At 41.3% G+C, this 19,638-nt stretch overlaps 1 long non-coding RNA gene across 1 annotated transcript; it reads right to left on the bottom strand.

The window, feature by feature from the left end:
* Positions 1 to 168: 168 nt before the first annotated feature.
* LOC105740237 lies at positions 169 to 19,044 on the bottom strand. The gene is made up of 6 exons (XR_001116258.2): positions 18,725 to 19,044; positions 8,416 to 8,580; positions 7,619 to 8,296; positions 6,980 to 7,095; positions 3,440 to 3,515; positions 169 to 334 (listed from the first exon to the last, which is right to left on the bottom strand). It is a non-coding gene; the product is annotated as an uncharacterized LOC105740237 (long non-coding RNA).
* Between the last annotated feature and the right edge of the window lie 594 nt (positions 19,045 to 19,638).

Genomic DNA, 19,638 nt, shown 5'->3' on the forward strand with positions numbered 1-19,638 from the left:
TAATGAAACTTCACCAAGGGAATACACCTGGGAAGTGTTTATATTACAACACTGGGCTCCAGAGATCTATTACACGTTACTGTTTAGGAATAGGGTATGATGATATATAAACAATGTTTTATGCTGTATTAGATTGTTAACACCATTTGTGTAAAAATCACAGCCATATTTGAATATGGAAAATATATTTATTTGCTCTGTAAAGCTAATTAGGAGAGATCTTTGATTTTTAAAAATTACTAATAATGGAGGTCCCAATTATCCACTTATTTTCAATATTAAATGATATCATCCCCACAGTTCTTATTGTTGCTGTGGGCCTCAGTTTCCCCATCTGAAAAAAAAAGCAAGACACGATTAGGTCATCCCACGGTTGCTTTGGCTGTAGTATTTTAGGATTCTCTGCTAAAGTGACCCTCCCAGACAGCAAGAAAGCCCATAAATAGTCATGTCATAAAACCGCTCATTTGAACTTTTGATCCATTTTGGCTGATTCAAATGTCAGTTGTTTGGGAAGTTTTAAATTCTGTGCTTTAGCCAAAGGATATTTCAGTAGCATGAAGCTGTGTCTCAACCAGCAGTGAGTGGTTCCATGCCTCTTGGCTTTCCTAAGGCTACTGAGTTAATCCCTTGGGTTAGGGAGTAAAATATTAGAATAGTGTACAATATATGTCATATGGTATATAAACTATATTTGTATATAACATATAATCAATATATTTATAATTCTATGTGAGTTTTTAAATAAGACAAGAGCGCATGCTAGAAAACTAGATAGATATGGCTTTTTCGGGGAATGTCTCAAACTCGAACTCCTCTCCCCAGTTCTCTTAGGATTCTACAATCATTGATTAGTGTCTACCACAAGTGGTACGGCCGATCACAGGGAAACTAAAGCCAAATATGACCAGGCTGGCCCTCAAAGCAGGAAAAGGCTAGTGGAGGTGACAAACAAGAATACTATTATGGGTTAAGTTAACAACTATCATATAAGTATATTCTGATAACATAGAGAAGAGATGATTTATGCATTTTTAGGAAAGGCTACTTGTAAAAGGCATTTTCTCCAAAAAGCTATGTGGCATCTTAAGCTTTTTGGCATTTCAGTAAGGAGGGCCCAGACAAGGACGTGTTTTCCATCCCTGTACTGTTCGCAGCCTCTGTTTCCGTAGATGGGTCCATATGCACCATGTACTCTACAATACCCAAACTTTGTTCATGCTAGGATGATGCCCTAGGCTCCTCACCTCCACACCCTCACATCTATTTATCATCCATTTCTGATCTGACTTCACTATGGAGCTTCCTAAATGGAAGAAATCCATCTAGGAAGAAATGTTTCTATGCGCTATGGCATTTGTAACTCTATTAGGACATCCATTGCATCTACATGGTATAATTACACATGTGCATGTCTAGATTTTCCTCCTAGATGCTAGGCTTCCTGAGGCTGGTGATCACACTTGCTTTTTCTGTACCTGGCGTAGAGCCTTGGGTATCATAGAAGCTCAGTAAATGTTTATAGAATGAATGAAGTAATGGAGGAACAAATAAATGTTTGAAATGTTGTGCTTTATAATTAAATTCTTCATTTTACAACCATAGAACCTGAAAAGGAAACTGGATTATTGTGTCCAATGCTTCCATTGCACAGATCAGAAAGTGGGGCACTGAGAGGAGGAATGACTTGTCTGAAGCCTCTATGCCTGCTTTCCAGGAAGAAAACTGTCACAATCAGAACTGAGCAACCAAGCCACACTAGACATTACAGCAGAGGAAGTTTATGGAAATGAAGAACCATTTTTCCTCCTGTTTGGCAGAGGCCATACCTCTTGGCATCTGATCCCTCATGGTTGCATCCTTCTGAGAAGCATAAGCACTTTTTTCCACTTGAGAGGGTAGAATGAATGCATGTAAACACCACCTCTGCACAGAGCTTCCTGCCAAAGACTGATTTTGTTGTTGCTTGTTTGCAATTCTCATTCAGGAGTTGCTGGTGGAGGCTGTGGTTTGGAGACCAGAGGAATGTCGTGGTTTGCCTCAGGTGAGATCATTCTCATTTCTTTAAAGGTCTGTTAAATGTAATACTTTTTCTTCCAGACAGAACAGACAATGAGAGGAATTTTGGCCAGGACTAGTGCTGAGGAAACTGAGTGTCCACTTCCCCATGGAATCCCCTGCTTCCTACTCTGATTACGTACTCCTTCACTGTTCCCAACCTTCCTCCTCCTCTTCGTCTCATCTGGTGTGCTAACTCCAGTCCAAAAGTCTCATGTGACTCCATAATTACCAGAAATCTTTTCCAAAGCCAGGATGGATCTCTGATCCCACACAATGGGCCAGTCATTTAATTAAATGCATTTCGTTAGAGTCAAGGTTTCCCAACTTGCTTGCAGATCATTGTTGAGTGGTCTTTTCCATCTCTTCTCAATTTTCCTTAGACAACAAAGGACAAAATCAAGGACAAAGACCATATGGAGTGTGTGGCAAGGCATATGAGAGCTTCTCTGATGGAGGGACTATGGCAATTTAGCTGCACCATCAACCAAGAAGTCATGCCTGGTCAGCACAGCAGAGTGGAGAGCATTGGTTGAGTGTGCAAGTCTTGATGCTGCATCAACTCGCTGTGTGACTTTGGGAAAATATCTTTCCCCGCTGACCCCCAGGGTCCTGGTTAGCAAGTGGGGAATTCCCAGGGATTATAGCGACTCAAAACTCTCAAGTAAAATCTTTAAAGAAATAATTTAGAAGTCTCCAAGCCTTTGCACATTCACTTCCCTAGGAAGAACCTTGCCTTATTTCCATGACAAATTCCTTTATTATTTTTTTCAAGAGTTCCTTCATAGTGCTTCTTCTAACAAAGTTTTTATGACCCTCACATCCAGAGAGAAGGGCCTCTCCTTTATGTTCATCCACAACATCCTTTTTTTAACTTTTAGTATGTTGCACATTTTATTTCTCTTGCCTGTTTACCCTGCTAGATCTTGGACACCTGAGGGTAGACACTGTGCCTTTCCGTCTGTTTGTCAGCAGTTCTCTTTGCCGCCAGCAGCTGTTGATGGCTGCTGCCTATGTCATGTTATTTGTTAATTATTTTGAATATCGTTCCTGCATATCATAGTGTTTAGAATAGCATATGACCTGTCACAGATTTTGGAGGTAAGCAATAAAAACATTCTTGAAGTGACTTTTATGAAATGATTAGAGACCTTAATTGTTATCATCAATTTACTCATACATTTGCCCAGCTGGTCTGTGAGGACTCCTTGAGGGCAAGGACTGTGCTTTTCACCTGTACAGACCCAAAGAATTTGGAGGTTGATTAATGTTCCCATGAAATGATTGACCGATCAACTAATTGGCTGCATAATGGAAAATATATTATATTAGCACACAGTCTTGGGTTCTATTTTGCCCAACTGCTTACAATGTGAATTACCTTGAGAAAAGCATGTCCCCTCTCTGAAGCTCCTCCTCTTCTTCTTGGGATTCATCTGGTTTCCTGTTTTATAAAACTGAGATAAGAATCTGTACCTTGAGTACCCTTCAAAATTGGTATGAAGACCAAGTAAGAGGATGTAAGACAAAGTGCTTAGCAAACTGGGATGCCCTATGTAGAGTTTTTTGATGTTAAATGATGTGGTTCCCTTCCCCGCCCCCCGCCCCCCAAATCCTAATAGAAAGCTCAATCTCTGCATAGCTATATTGTGCTTATGAAAGCATGGAACCCAGCTTCTATCTGAAGCAGTTCTGGGCTTTGCAGGGGCTGGCAGCAGGGAGAGGGGAGTTGAAGCCACCTGGTGCTGTCTTGTTAAAATATTCTAAAGACTGCCTCCTTGGAGGTTGAAGGGAAAGAGGAAGAGTTTAAAAAACTAGCATTGCCCAAGCTAAATTAGAAGATGTGGAGTTGTATATTTCCAGCAGAGGGCTAGGGAGGCAGTTTTGATCATGTTTACCGGTATGAGCTCAGGCTGAGGTGATGAATACAAATAGGTCAAACCATCTTGGGCTTAATACAGGTCACAGAGGGAATATATAGCTTTGAAATCAATGCAAATTGAATTTCTTTCTTTGATTTTCCACAGCTGGGTTGGATACTTGTGGAGAAGTATAATTTGCTTGTTTTCCTTCTCTCTTAGGTTTCTTAAGATTTCTTTTGTGGACCACAAAGAATAACAGTGGCTAACACTGATTGAGTATTTTCTGTGATCTAGGCATTGTTGAAGCAGTTTGGGTGTATTAAATTATTTAATCTTTACAATGAGCCTTTGGGTTAGTCCTATCATTGTTCCCATTTTGCAGATGGGGGGTGTGAGACATGGAGAGGTTAGAGAAATGTCCAGGGTGTATGGGTAACAATTAGTAGCAAGAGGATTCAAACCCACCAAGAGGACTCCAGCTCCCAATTGTCTATTATTGTGGGTGCTTTCTTATGTATTTAATGTAATAATTGCCCAAAGGCAAAGATGGCATTCTTTGATTCATGAACCAGATTGAGTGATTTGGAGCTTGCGCATAAAGATCTGAGGAGGCAAGGTGGTCTTTGGTTATTTTTCTTTGTCCCTGTCTGTTTGTGCCAATCCTGGAGTTTTGGGATTACCTAGCATGCACTTGGTTTCAAACCTTAATTTAACCAATAATAGCTACAAAAAGGAGTAGGACCTTGGGTAAATTACTTAACATCTTTCTTATAGGTTCTCCATCTGTAAAACGGGTACAATAATAACTGATGCTCCTTGGAGATAGTCTCAGGATTAAAAGAACAATACTTAGTCAAATGCTTATGCCGTTGCTTGCCACATTCTAAGTAATCTCAAAATGGTGGCCTTTGGCTATTGTAGGTAAGTCACTTATTCTACTGTGAGCCTTTACTTTCTCATCTGTAAAATGATGGAAAAGATAATGTCAGAGGTATGTTTCAGAAATGTGCTCACTAAAATAAGGAGGGTTAATAAAACAAATGTACATGCAAATAAAAATATACAACTCTTTTCATCATGGGACGTAAGATTTTCAGATTGACCGAACTGCACTAGTCACACTGTGTGCTCTAATGTTCTTCATAAATTTCGCCTCCATCCTGCTATACACATGCAGTACACACGCACGCACACACACACACACACACACACACAGAGAGAGAGAGAGAGAAAGAGAGAGAGAGTTCATTGAAATGAGTATTCATTGAAATGAGTATTTTCCTGAAGGGATGTTTAGTATTGCTCTGAGAGAGAAATAGTTTGAACTTCCTTTGAAAAGTAGAACTACATTTGCCCAGCCAGTCAACAGCAGGTGTTATTATTTTTAATCATCTTTCAAGCCTTGTACATTCTGCTTCTCAGGTGGAAAAATTTACCTTATTCAGAGTCAGCTGGGTGGTTTCACTTGCCTAAGAGCCAGACGCTCCCTTGGCAGGGCCTAGAGGTTGATGGACTGGCATCACATAGGTATTTGAGTCACTCTCCTCCTTGGGAAGTACTCTGGGCTGGCCCTTTGTCCCTTACCCTTCCTAAGGAGGAGAGTAAATTGACACTCCTTATTTTAGTGAGCACATACTAGGCAGTCCTAACCTTGACTACTTCCTTGCCCCACAGCCTTCCAATGGTAGGGGTGGTGACAAATATACCCACTTGTATTTGCTAATAACATGACAAGGCATTGGCATTATCTCAGTCCTCACACCAGGCCATTCCCCTAATACAAGTGAGAAAGCTGAGGTGAGGAGAGATCAAGAGACTTGCTGAAAGTCACACAGCTGGTATGTGGTCTCACAGAAGGTCCACATATGAAAATTACTGGGCCACTGGGCTCTTCAGGTTTCCATTACAGAACCATCTATAAAGAGTATTATTTTATCAGTTTTATGGGGTACAGTGGTATAAAGAAGAAGCTCATGATCTGATACTAGACAGATGGGCTCAATCTTAGCTCTGCCATTTATTGGTGTTTGACCTTTTTTCAACTTCCTTCACTTATGTGACCCCATCTTGTATCTGAGTCTGTAAAAGAGGAGTGAGAATATTTACTTCACAGGGATAAAGGAAGGGCCATGAGAAACTGAATAAGGTTTCCAAGATGTGTGTTCAAATCCATGGAATCTGTGAATATTATCTTGTATGGCAAAAAGGACTTCGGAGCTGTGACTAAGTTAAGGATCTTGAGGTGGGGAGACTATTTTGCATATATTTAAAAGTGTCTTTATAAGAGGAAGGCAGAGACAGATTTGACTAGAGAGGAGGAGAAAGCAGTGTGACCAAGGAACAGAGATTGGAGTGATGTGGCCACAAGCCAAGGAATGGCAGCAGACACCAGAAACTGAAAGAGGCAAAGAATGGATTCTCCCTTGGAGCCCCCAGAAAGACCAGGCCTGTTGACAACAGATTTTAGCTTACTAAAACTCACTTCAGGCCTCTTGTCTCCATAGTTGTAAGAGAATACATTTCTGTGTTATTAAGTCATTAAGTTTGTGGTAATTTGTTAGAGTAGCAATATAAAACTAATACAAGAAATAAATGGGAAAGTATCTTTGCGTTGTGCATAACAGGGCCTTAAAAACAGTAATGCTTAACTTGAACTCATGGAGATAGACAGCAGAAGCATGGTTACCAGAGTCTGGGAAGGGTTCTGGGAGGAGGGCTGGGGGGTGGAGATGGTTAATAAATACAAAAAATAATTAGAAAGAATGAATAAGACCTAGTATTTGATAGCACAACAGGGTGACTATAGTCAATAATAATTTAAATGTACATTTAAAAATAACTAAAAGAGTATAACTGGATTATTTGTAACACAAAGGATAAATGCTTAAGGGGATGGATACTGCATTTTACGTGATATGATTATTAAACAAAACCTCTCACGTACCCTGTAAATATATATACCTACTATGTACCTACAAAAATTAATGAATTTTTAAAAATGGTAATGGTTAGTATTGGTCCAAGAGATCATTTTTCTGGGAGAAATGGCATTAACTTACCTTGAAACTGGAATACTTTTCCATAGGGATGTAGTTCTATGATGTAAATGCACATTGCTAGATTTTCAAGTAGTTTTTTTGTCACAGCTCCTTTAACATGACATTTTAGTTGTAGGCTGAAAGACAGAGAAGGAAAGGGAAGTTGGAGGGAGTTGCAACCTCCATCATTAGCCCGACAGTTTTGAAGTGGCCTGTTGACATGGGAGCTTTGCAGTGTCCAGTGGTTTAGCCCACAGTGAGGAGTAAATCTGGACTTATACATGACATTCATATCATTCCAGGGTCAGTCTAAACCCAGCAAGTGGCAGGCTTATCTGGGTCGCTGCTCATCCATAATTCAGAGGATTCACCCACAGCACACTTTGACAAGTGTGAAAAGAGCTATGAGACAATCCTGCTCAAGTTAGAGATAAGAAAATGGGGCCCAAAGCAGTTGCTTGTCTTTCCCACTCTAAGCTAAAATCCAAGTCTGCTCATTTGTGAAACTATGTTCCACGTGGAGGAAGGAGCTTGCCTAGATTAGTGTAAGACCAGCCAAAACCAAGGAATTTATTGCTTAAAAAATCCTTTACATGGATTGGGCTTCTTCACTTAGAAAGGACATAAAAAGGGGACCAAGAGGAGTAGGTGAACACACACCAGGCTCTCTACTCCCTCTGAGCTTCCGTGAGCAGTACGATGTCACTTCTCTCTCTCTCCTGCTTTTCTCCGGTTTTGGATGTATGCAGTGCTCTCATCGATGTGGCTGTGGTGTCAGAGGACCAAAGAAGCCCCTTAGTGAGATGCCAGGCAAGTTTTTCAGACACTGTATCAGAAAGCAGCCTCTGTAGGGGAACTTCAAAGACTTTCTAAATTCTTTGGAACACCTGCCCAGGCCCACACTGGGCTCAACTTGCAGATGAATGGTATATGGGGAGTGCTCTTGAGTGAATATAGATAGATGACTCATCGTTTGAGGCAGATGATAGATTTCCCTCGTGGAAATACTTTATAAGGAAATTATGGTGAAGGCTTGATAATCCCCATGGACAGGAGTGGGCAGGGGCCAGGATGAATCAGTGAGACAGCTGCATTGTGGAAGACCAATCCAGGGAAGCTTACTTTGAAGTATATTCTGCCAGTGGCTCCTTTAAACTAGTAAAGTATTGCCAAGGAGAGATCTTCTGAGAGTCTGGCTTAATGAGCAGAAATCAGTCATAAGTGGTTGCTTTTGAAGGAAGTGGAAGTACTTTGGCTTTTAGCAAGTTGCAATCTTGTTTGCTCAGTTAATCTAAGAAGTAATTCATATGAAATTGCTCGTGTTCAACCATATTTGACCTACAAAAATGATATTTTAATATGATTAAACTTAATACAGTATAAGCCCTATCACCAAATCTGTGACAAAGATAAATTCCAGACCAGACCTTGGCTAAATTTAAAAATATTTTGCCCACTGTCACTCTTGTGATGGAAAGACAGGCCAGGTTGGTGTGGGGCAGGGTATTTGTGAAGGACAGTGAGTTAGCCCCATGCTTGCAGTTCTGACAGCCATGGCTGGCAGATGAATTTTTTTCTCCCATCTGTGGATACCATACTGATATCAACACCATGTGTAGAACCTAGGTAGAGCAGGAAGACACCCAATAAAAGAGATGTCACAAGCTGATATTGCATATCAGAATTCAGGTTTAGGCCCTTAGGAGCCATGGAGATGACCAGATAGCAGGGGTAAAAGGCATGGTGTTCTTGAGACTACACCTGGGCAAACGTGTGAATGGATAGTTGCTTTCTAATGAGCCCCTTCGAAGGGAATGGAGTTTTACTCTATCACTTCTATGACACGGGGGATCTTCTGTAAATAGTGATTGTTAGTTTTTATTGAACATTTATTATGTGCTGGATCCCATTTTTAGAACTTTACATACATTAACTTCATTTAATCTTCATAACATTTCTATGGATAGATACTATTATTAGTCCCAAATGAAGGCATGGGCAAGAGGAAGTTACTTGATCAATAATAAATAGCTGGTGTCAGATATGGTATTAGGACCCAAAACTCTTTACATGTTGCACAGGATCCTCTTCACTATGTTTTCCTGCAGAGGATGTTTGTATTAATCCATTCTATGCTGCTAATAAAGACATACCAGAGACTGGATAATTTGTAAAGGAAAGAGGTTTAATTGACTCACAGTTTCACATGGCTGGGGAGGCCTCACAATCGTGGTGGGATGTGAAGGAGGAGCAAAGTAGTCTCATCTTATGTGGCAGCAGACAAGAGAGAGCATGTGCAGGAGAACTCCCCCCCAACTTTTTTTTTTTTCTTTTTTTAAGAGGGAGTTTTGCTCTGTCTACCAGGCTGGAGTGCAGTGGCGCGATCTCGGCTCACTGCAACCTCCACCTCCCACGTTCAAGTGATTCTCCTGCCTCAGCCTCCCAAGTAGCTGGGACTACAGGAGCATGCTACCACGCCCAGCTAATTTTTTGTATTTTCAGTAGAGACGGTGTTTCACCATGTTAGCCAGGATGGTCTCCATCTTCTGACCTTGTGATCTGCCCATCTTGGCCTCCCAAAATGCTGAGATTACAGGCATCAGCCACTGTGCCTGGCCTGGGAACTCCCCTTTTTAAAACCATCAGCTCTCATGAGACTTATTCACTATCATGAGAACAGCTCGGGAAAGACCCACCCCCATGATTCAATTATCTCCCACCTGTCTCTCCCATGACACAGGGGAATTATGGGAGCTACAATTTAAGATGAGATTTTGGTGGGGACACAGTCAAACCATATCAATGTTTTACTGCTTTACTTTCCTTGTTGAAGGAAAGAAAAAGAAGAGGAAGAAAGGCAGGGGCATGATAATATTTATTTCTATTTATTTTGTTGACTAATTCTTCCAACCATTTCTTTATTGCACTTAGATTAATGGGATACACAGGCCCTGTGCTAATAGCTGTTGGCGATATAGCCACAAACACAACAGATGCAATCACTTTCCTTTTGAACTTACCTTCTAGGGCAATGTTTCTCAACCAGGGATAGTTTGCTCCCTGGAGGATATTTGCTAATGTCTGCAGGCATTTTGGCTGTCAGAGTTGGGAGGTTTGCTATGAGCATCAAGTAGGCAGAGGCCAGAGATTCTGCTAAAAGCCTGCAATGCAGAGGATGGTCTCCCACAACAAATAATTCTTTGTCCCAAAATGCCAATAGTGCTATTTGAATAATGCTGATCTAGTGAGGATGTAGGATGTAGAATCGTGACAAACATCCAACATAGAGATTGAAAAGACCTGAACTTGGACCCTAGAATCACTCTAACATTTATGACCTTGGGCAGAACTAACCCAACAGACATGCAATGGGATAGTGTGTGAGAGACATAGGTTTCACGAGATGGGGTAAACACTCTCTTCTAATGCAGTGTCTTAGAAAGTGAGGAGACTTGAACTGGTCATGCCACAGAGTGCATTCAAAGGGGCTGTGTCCTGAGTGAGTCACCAGGATCCCAATATCATAGTTGGAGATGGAAGAAGCAGAGCTACTCACTTCTAGGGGTGCAGACCCCAAAACTGAGGATGTCTGCCATAGCCAGAGAGGAATGGGGCATGCAACTGGTTCCTAAATGTTCTAGGCCATGTAAGACCTCTAGATTATTGAATAAACTAGTGGACAAGAGAAGCAACACTCAACACAGCTGAGACTGAATTTTCTACCAGTCACAGAGGAGTATGGCATGGTTGAAAGAAATAAAGAAATGAGATATATCTTATCCTCAAGTATTGTAATGTACCCACTATAAGGAGATATATATATCTCTCAGCTTCTGGCCAGCCACAGAAATTGATAGTTTTCTTTCTTTCAAAAGAAAACAATTGCAGTTGAAGTAATAGCTTTCCCTGTTTTTATGAAAGTTGCATGATGGGGAGATGAGACCCATGGGTATGATAAACTTTCCAATGCCTAAGCATTCTATTTTGGATGCTAACCTCTAGTTAGGAAGTATATACAGCTTGGCTTATAAACTGTTTCCTTCGTATATTAGATGTTCCCTTCTCCGAGGACCAGGGTGCTGAGACCAGAGGTTTAAGAATTTGTCTCCAAGACTCCTGAGCCCCTTATTGCTGTCTGCCTCAAGCAATCCAATAGAAACAGCTGGTTTCCTTTGGGTAACTGAGAAGAATGCTCAATGTCAAAATCATTCTCCAAGCCTTAAAATATCCAACAAGATTTAACCGGTACCTTGAACAGTGGCTGGCTCATAGTAAGCACTCTATAAATATTTGTTATAAGAATTTATGGCTGAATCTAATCACCTTTGAGGTGCTAGCTTGGATATGGAAAATTTGGCTCACAATTTTCCTTGTAAAAGCAGCCAATTAAATTCAATACAGAGTTATTAATTATCTACACTTTTCTGGAACAATAAAAATGACAGCCCTAACCTTTTGCTCTTGGTGATTAGATGTTGTATGAGCAGGGTTGGCAGTAGTTAGAGTTGCCAAAGCCTGGAACTATAATGTTTTTGGAGCTCCAATTCAGTGGACCGATGCCCCCTAAGGCATCAATATCTTTATTTTACAAATACTTGTTAGATTCAGACATGTATCACACCTTGGGTGCAAGTAATGGGGCCATGTCATAGGGATTGAAAGTGATCCATCCATAATGGCGGGCGCCTGTAATCCCAGCTGCTGAGGAGGCTGAGGCAGGAAAATGGCATGAACCTGGGAGGCGGAGCTTGCAGTGAGCTGAGATTGCACCACTGCACTGCAGCCTGGGTGACAGAGCAAGACTCTGTCTCAAAAAAAAAAAAAAAAAAAAAGTGATCCGTCCAGCCCTGAAGGAGTTTATAACCAAAGAAACAGTAATTGTAAAACAATGTCATAAGTGCTGTAGTACAAGTCACCATAAGAGGCTATGATTGGGACACAAAGAGAAAGAGAATCTTATATTTCCATTGCTTGAGTATTTTTAATGTCTGAAAACTCATTGTCATAAGAGGAACTACAGAGAAAGAAAGTGCACTAATGTTTCCTATGCATTGAGCATATTTTAAATAAGTACTTACTATATGCCAAGTACTATGGGAGGTTCTGGAGAGGCAGAGAATAAAAGAGACAACCATTAAACACACAAACACACAAATAAACATGTAATTCCAAAGAGCTGTGAGTGCAATGAAAGAAAAGTCAATTGCCTGTGAGACACTCTATATTAGTTTCCACTTCCTGGTTTTAGTTAATCCCATCAATCCTGAAATAAGTATTTTAATCTGTATTTTGCTAAGGAGTTTACTGAGGCTTCCAGCTGTAAAGTGTTTTGCCAAGAGCCACCCGGCTGGTAAGTTTTGGAGCTGGGATTAGAAGTCAGAATTGTCCAATGCCAAGCCCATGCACTTCACTCCCAGTCCTCATAAGGGAGCCTCATGAGATATGAGCCACCCCATTCAGGGACGGTTTCACTAATTTATTAGAAGCATGCTTATTAAAACATATTCTTTCTATTCAGCCTGTTATTTACTTTATACTTCTTTAACATCTACCATCCATATAGGGGTTAATTATATACTATCTCATGTTGATTTATAAATGTGGATTAGTCTTGTTTAAGTAAGGACATGGAAAGTCTGATTCTCCCACTCAAATCCACCCACCTTCTGTCTAGGCTGATGCTGGATGTAGAAGTTCCTATTAAATACTCCCTGGTTTAAAGCATAGACCTTGAAATTTTTATGGTGTTGGATACAGACTCCAAAGTAATGGACTAAGAGAACCAAATGGCTCTGAGTTCCCTTAAAATCATGCAGAGCTGTGTTCAAATCCCAGCTCAGTCCTTACTAGCTATATGCTTCTAGGCAAGACTTTCACACCTCTGGGCCTCAGAGTCCTTACCTATGACAGGGAAATCAGACGCCTACCTTCAGTGTTCTTTTGAGGGGTCAATGAGTTAAAGTGCTTAGCACCATGCCTAGGACACAGAAAGCACTAAGTAGATGGTACTTATTATCACTTCTAAGTTTTCCTCTTTATTGGAAGACTCTCACCTGAACCATCAAAGCTAGCTGCTCAACTTTTAATTCATTTCTAAAACTACATAAGGAGTTGGAAACTTACTGTATTCTATTTTTTTCTGGAATCTTTTCCCCTTGCTTTTAATAGAAAGGGAGTCTGATTTGTTCCACTTTTTCTGTGCCAGTGGTTCTCGTTCTCGACTGGGGGCAATTTTGTCCCCCGTTGTTTGGAAATGACTGGAGACATTTTGGGCTGTCACAACTAGGCTGGGTGGAGATGCTATTGACAACTAGTGAATGGAGGTCAGGGATGCTGCTGTACCTCCTGCAATGCACAGGGCAGTTCCCCCCACACTTCTCAACAAAGAATTATCCAGCTGAAAAATGTCAATAGTGCTGAGATTGAGAAACCCTGGTTTATAGCGGCCAGCAGACCGGAGCCCGGGTGAGCTCCAAGATGATGTCATGCTGGGGGAGACCCACGCTGGCCTGCGGTGAGACACATTACACATGGGGGATCGCACCATTTCCTTGCAGACCCCTCACCTCACCACTGCCGCCGCCTCATATCCTGCTCAGGTCCCTCCTGGGAACCCAGGGAAACCTCGCAGCAGATGGGGTTTCGTTTAGTCACATTCTCTGCAGGCAGATTGGATTACATCGCCAGCAGCTCTGGCTCTGAGAGACCAAAGTTGCTTGATGAGCTCTGGGCTGGCCTTTCACCTTCCAGGACCCAAGCTCACCCCAACACACAGGAGGAGAGGGGCTTGTTTGTGGTTCTATCTCTCAGAAGGACAAAAGCTGAGAAACAGAAAAAGCCAAAAGGATATTCGTATCTTCTGTTGAAAATGGTGCTTGGATATTTCTGTCTGTATTTCTTGTGTTTATTGACAGGTGATAAATATTCAGTAATCTTTTTGAAGAAATATATAAATTATAGAGATCTCCAGGGAGTCTGTATTTCATACGTGTCTTTGTTATAGTATGTTATAACAGAACGCCACAGACTGGGTGGCTTATAAACAATAGAAATGTTATTTCTTATAGTTCTGGAGGCTGGGAAGTTCAGGACCAAGGTACCAGCAAATTCAGTGTTTGGTGAGGGTCTGCTTCCTGGTTCATAGGTGGCCATATTCTTGCTGTGTCCTCACTTGGCAGAAGGGACAGCAAAGCTCTCTGAGCCCTCTTTCATGAGGGCATTAATTACTTCATGAAGGCACCGCCCTCACCATCTTCCTGCCAGTGGTTCCACCTCTAACTACCATCACATTGGGGATTAGATTTCAACATTATTTTAGGGGGATACAAATATTCAGCCTACAGCAATGTAAAAGAGTCAAAATGGCTACTAATTTTTGAGCAGTTATAATAACATAAGTACTGTGTTATGTGTTTAACAAGTATTGCCTCATGTAATTCTAAAACAATGATGTGTAGATTAGCTTCTCCACTTGAAAGCAGATGTAATGGAAGATCAGCAAAGCTGGCTCACTTCAGGGCCACAGCTACTAAGTGGAAAAGCCAGGATTCCAACTCCTCTCTCACTTCCTGCAAGACCTAAGTCTTAACCACTAAGCCAGATGCTTCTTACTAAATGGTTTAGTTTGGTTCCAGTGAGAAGATAGCTAATGTTTTGCAGAAAGCATGACTAATCCAAGATCTTCCAGCAACTGAAGAGTGATGGAAGCATTTCTGATTCCTCTTGACGTTGCTCTTTAGCAAATGGGTGAAACAGGTAAAATGAGTTACCAAAGCCTCTCATCTCTCACCTGGGCGTGAATTCTATGCCTTTCCAATATACACATGCTACTGCTGCCTCCTGCCTCAAATTCCAGGTGTTCCCTTATACTAGATACTATGCTAGGAACCAGGGACCTAAACATTCAGTACCTGCTCTTCAAGAAGCTTACAGTCAAGTGTGAAAACAAGACAAGGAACAATGTTATTACAATCCAGCAAAATAAGTCCTGTGACTGAGGTAGGTACATGCTAGATGAAGGTTGTCTAACCCAGGCTACAGGGAGAATTAGCTGATTTATCTCCGAGTTTTGAAACATCCTCAAAGCAAAGTAGTTTGGGAAGGGTAATCTGGTAGAATATACAGCATATGCAAAAGCAAAGAGGCATAGAAGAGACTTCAGGAGCAGTGAGTAGTTTGGGAGAGAAGGGCACATGATCCGTAGGGGAGAGATCATGATGAGTACTGTGTGCTAAGGAGTGTGCATTTATTCGGTTTTTCTGACCTCCCAAAAATAACAATGTCCACTTAGGAATAGAGATTTTCACAATATACAAGGGAACTGCCCACTGCTAACCCTTATGAGAACTTGCTGGTCTTCCATAGGGATTTCAGCACCGCCAGCCACCCCAGTGTGATTGTCACTAGGTTAGGGACTTCTAGTCATGTGATCCTTGAGGCTGTAGTCCACATACAACATCTGCTACACCTTCTAGTCTCTCATGGCTATGATGCATGCCAGAGTGGGCACTGATTCTCTACCCACTTAGGTACGATTCTGTTTTGCCAAGGATTCTCCTATACAATGATGTCCTTCCTCCCTCCATGCTCAGGGAACTAGATAGCTGTTTTCTTTCTTCAGAGAAGAAGATAGACTCACTGTATAGTTACTATGAAGAGATTTAGCACCTTCCTGCCACCAGCATCTATGGAAGATACAGGGGATGAGGATGCTTTGGGAACGAGAATCTAAACTTCTTGTTTGTAAGCTATTTTTGGATAGGAAGCAGAGCCACATGGAAAAGATTTGATAATGTTAACAAATGACAAAATAATGACTAGCGAAGCCAGGAAGTGGCTTCTTTTTATGCTCAAATGATGCACTTCAGTTACGTAGACTTCTGAGAAGATAGCCTTCCCATTCTATCCAAAATGCCGTTTCATCTTCTAATGCTCAACAAAATGCCACCTGATCCATAAATCATTCCTCCATATTTAGCCCAGCATGCCTCTTTTTATTTTAGTTTTATCTCTATTCCTTGATTACCCCACTTTGCCAGGATCCTAAGTAATTGCTTTCTTATGTGCCCCTCTCATGAGATTATAAAATAAGGAGAGCAACATTTATTAGGAGCCTCTATGTGGCAGGCACTGGGATAATTGTTTTATAAATTCTTGTTCATGGAATCTTCCCAAACTGACTATGGGCAGATGTTAGCAGCCCCATATTAAAAATAAAACTGGGTGTGATGGCATGTTCCTGTACTCCTGTGACTCAGAAGGCTGAGGTGGGAAGATCGCATGAGCCCAGGAGTTCAAGTCTAGCCGGGGAAACATAGCAAGACCCTGTCTCTGAAAAAAAAAAAATAACAAAAATGAGTAAAATGGAGGTTCTGAGATTTTAAACTCCTGGAGGGCTTAAAATTTATGCCTTTATCTAGCTCTGTATGCTCCACCATCATGACATAACAGTTCTCTGAATATGGTAAGAACAAAGTTAGTTTTATTGAAATTCTTGGACTATTTCTTTTCCCTACTGAAGTAAGGCAATCTCCATCCAAGGTTCATCTTATATTAAAAAAAATGTACTAGGAAATCTCAACAGTGTTGTATCCAAGGAGTCAGAGCGTTAAATATCTTGGGCTCCTGCCACAGGCATTTACTGTGAAGTAAAGGACATGTATTGTTCTGTGCTTCATCACGATAGAAAGAATGCCAGCGACGTCATGAAATATTTTAGGATCAGATTTGCAATACTGTGCTTCCAAACAGCTGTGTGTCACAATGAGGGGCAGGGCCTGGGCATCTGGGCCACCGGTGTTCGGCTCCTTCTCTTCTTCTCTCTTGACCTTTAGCAGGCTCCATGTCTCTTTCCCTTGATGAAACAGCTAATGAAACACATCCTTTCCTTGAGTCAATCCATGATTTCAGAAAAATCTTCAGACATCTGTGTGTGTGTGTGTGTGTGTATGTTGGGGGATGGAGGGAAGAGTGAGGAAATAGTTTCCATTTAGTAGTCTGGAGCCTGATCTATTGGAAAATCCCCCCCTCCCCCACCAAAAGGAAATGCTACAAGAGCTCTTCTTTCACAGAGTTTGGAGTGGATTCTTTTCTGTTGTGAAGTGCAGATGTGAAAAATTCATCATATTCTCACCTATGGTCAGACAGACTGTTCAGACTTTTAAAACTGTGGCAGGAGCATTTGCTAGCCCTAGTTGCCGATGAGCTGGATATGTGGGATTCCCCCACTAAACGGAACTTGGTGTTATAGCAATGATGAAGCCATATTGACCATACTTGAAAGAGGGAGGCTGGGGGTGGCCCTAATGAGTTAATGGCAATGTTCAAGTTTACTTAACTTTTGCAATCATCCAGTTTGCAAACGCATAGCATCTACTAGGAGAATGTATAATATTCATTAGGAATTAAAGATAATAATGAGAATATTTATTCATTTGTTTAACACGTATTTGCGTGTCTCTTGCTATGCATTGAGTATTGTGCTGGGAAGTGAGGAATTTAGATGAACCAGGGGATTTGTCCTTAAGGGGCTCATAGCTTAGAACAGGAGACAGACAAGCAAAGTGACAATCGTAACCCATTGTGATCAATGTCATTAAAGGGAAAGTATAGGATCTAGGAACTAATAGTGGCTCAGGGTGTGGGGAGGAAGGCTTGCTAGAGAGGATTACACTTGAACAGAATCTTAAATATGATTTAGAGCTTGGGAGGAAAATGGAAGAAGGGAGGCAATGGGAGAGAGGCAGAGATGTCTATCCATACCAGAGTGTGAAGATGAGAAACAGCATGCTGCATTTTGGGAAAGTCCATGGAGTGAGGGTCGGGGATGGAGGGAGGGTTTGGGTGAGATAGATGAAATTGGCAGAATCTCATGTAGGACCTTGAGAGCCCTGGGAAGGATTTTGAACTCTTCTTTTCTAGAAAAGTTATAGGAGGCCATTTTTGGATGTCAACAAGGAGGGATAAAGATAGATTTGTGCTTGAAAAATATCATCTTGGCTATAATTGTGAAGCAGAATTGCAAGCAGATTGGAGTTGGAGAGACCAGCGAGGGGCTGCTGTAGTCATTTAAGCAAGAAAGGATGGTGGCTCAAACCAGGGTGGGAGTTGCAGGGATGGAGGGAATTGGGCAGAGTCTAGTGATATTAAAGACAAACTTGGAAGGGTTTGGTGATTGATGGGATATGGGTAAAGAGTAGAGAGAAGTAATATCCTGAAATGGAATTGGCAGGTAGGGAGAAGAGGGAGAAGTGACCATTGTTTGGACCTGGTAGTCCCAGCTTAGGAATAGAGGCAATAGAAACAAAAAAATTCTGTTGTAGACCTGGCCTCAGCAGGAAACTGTGCCTGTGCTTTCTTTATCTCCAGACTTGGCCTGCCAGCACATACATATATCACTCTCTCACTTAAGACGGAGCTAACAGCAGGCAAAGTTCATCTCTTAGAGGCCCTTACCCTATTGGTTTGGCATGTCTTTATTCTCACAGTCCACAGCAGTAAAATAATAATATTGCTTACAGAGAGATGGCACCATGGTTAAGTGCATGTAAGTCAGACTGCTGGATTTGTAAATAGTCTCATTCTTAATTAGCTATGTGAGCTTGGACAAGTTACTGAAGCCATCTGTGATTCAGTGTCCACTTTGACAAAGTAGGGGCCATAGCTCTTATTTGACAAATTTGTTTAAGAGGAAAAAAAAAAAGCAGAATTATATGTACATGAGTAGGCACCTGATAAATACTGATAAAACAAATGAATAGTTCTTACTTTATTCTTGGTTAATTTTCTCTTCTCAGTATATAATACTGGATGCACTTTGTCTTGGGGATTCAGAGCCCTGCTTTCTTTAAGGGAGAAAGGGAAGTTGAAAGGTCAATTAAAGTTTTTTGGAGAATCTGTATCCTGTGCTGGGTTAGGCATTTTTCTCATGTCCTCTAACCTCGGATTATCATTCTAAAGTCTTTATCTCATCATGTTCCTTCCTGTTGCCCAAAGGATCAAGTTCAGTTTTCAAATGTTGAGTAAGGCTTTCTAGAATCTGAATGTTTGTGTTCTCTCCAAGTTCATGTTGAAACCAAATCCTCAATGTGATGGTATTTGGAGGTGGGGCCTTTGAAAGGTGATTAGGTCATGAGGTGGAGCCCTCATGAATGGGACTAATGCCTTCATAAAAGAGACCCCAGATAGCCGCCTTTATTCTTCCACTATATAAGGGCACAGCAAGAAGACACCAGGAAGGGGCCCTCACTAAACACTGAATCTACTGCTGCCTTAATCTTGGACTTCCCAGCTTCTAGAACTGTGAGCAATACATTTCTGTTGTTTATAAGCCACCCACTCTATGGTATTCTGCTACAGCCACCTGAAAAGACTAAGACAACTTTCATGGCCCTTTGTGACCTATCCCCAACTTGCTTCTTTAGCCTTATCTCCTGCCTCCATCTGCTAGGTGCTGACTCTACCCTCTGCTTTAGATATGATATACTTTCTATTTATCCAAATGTTATGACCACATATGGCCCCATGCTAAAATGAGTGCTGTACCTTCTGCTGGGACTGTCCTCAGTTCTTACTCCTTAATTAAGGCTTTGCTCAAATATTACCACCTCTTACAGAATTGATCATTCTATCCTCTCTGATCCCTGGCATCTTGAGTTTTTTCTAATATAGAGCTTATTGCA

Source organism: Nomascus leucogenys, chromosome 8, assembly GCF_006542625.1.
Source record: "Nomascus leucogenys isolate Asia chromosome 8, Asia_NLE_v1, whole genome shotgun sequence".
NCBI classification, from domain to species: Eukaryota; Metazoa; Chordata; class Mammalia; order Primates; family Hylobatidae; genus Nomascus; species Nomascus leucogenys.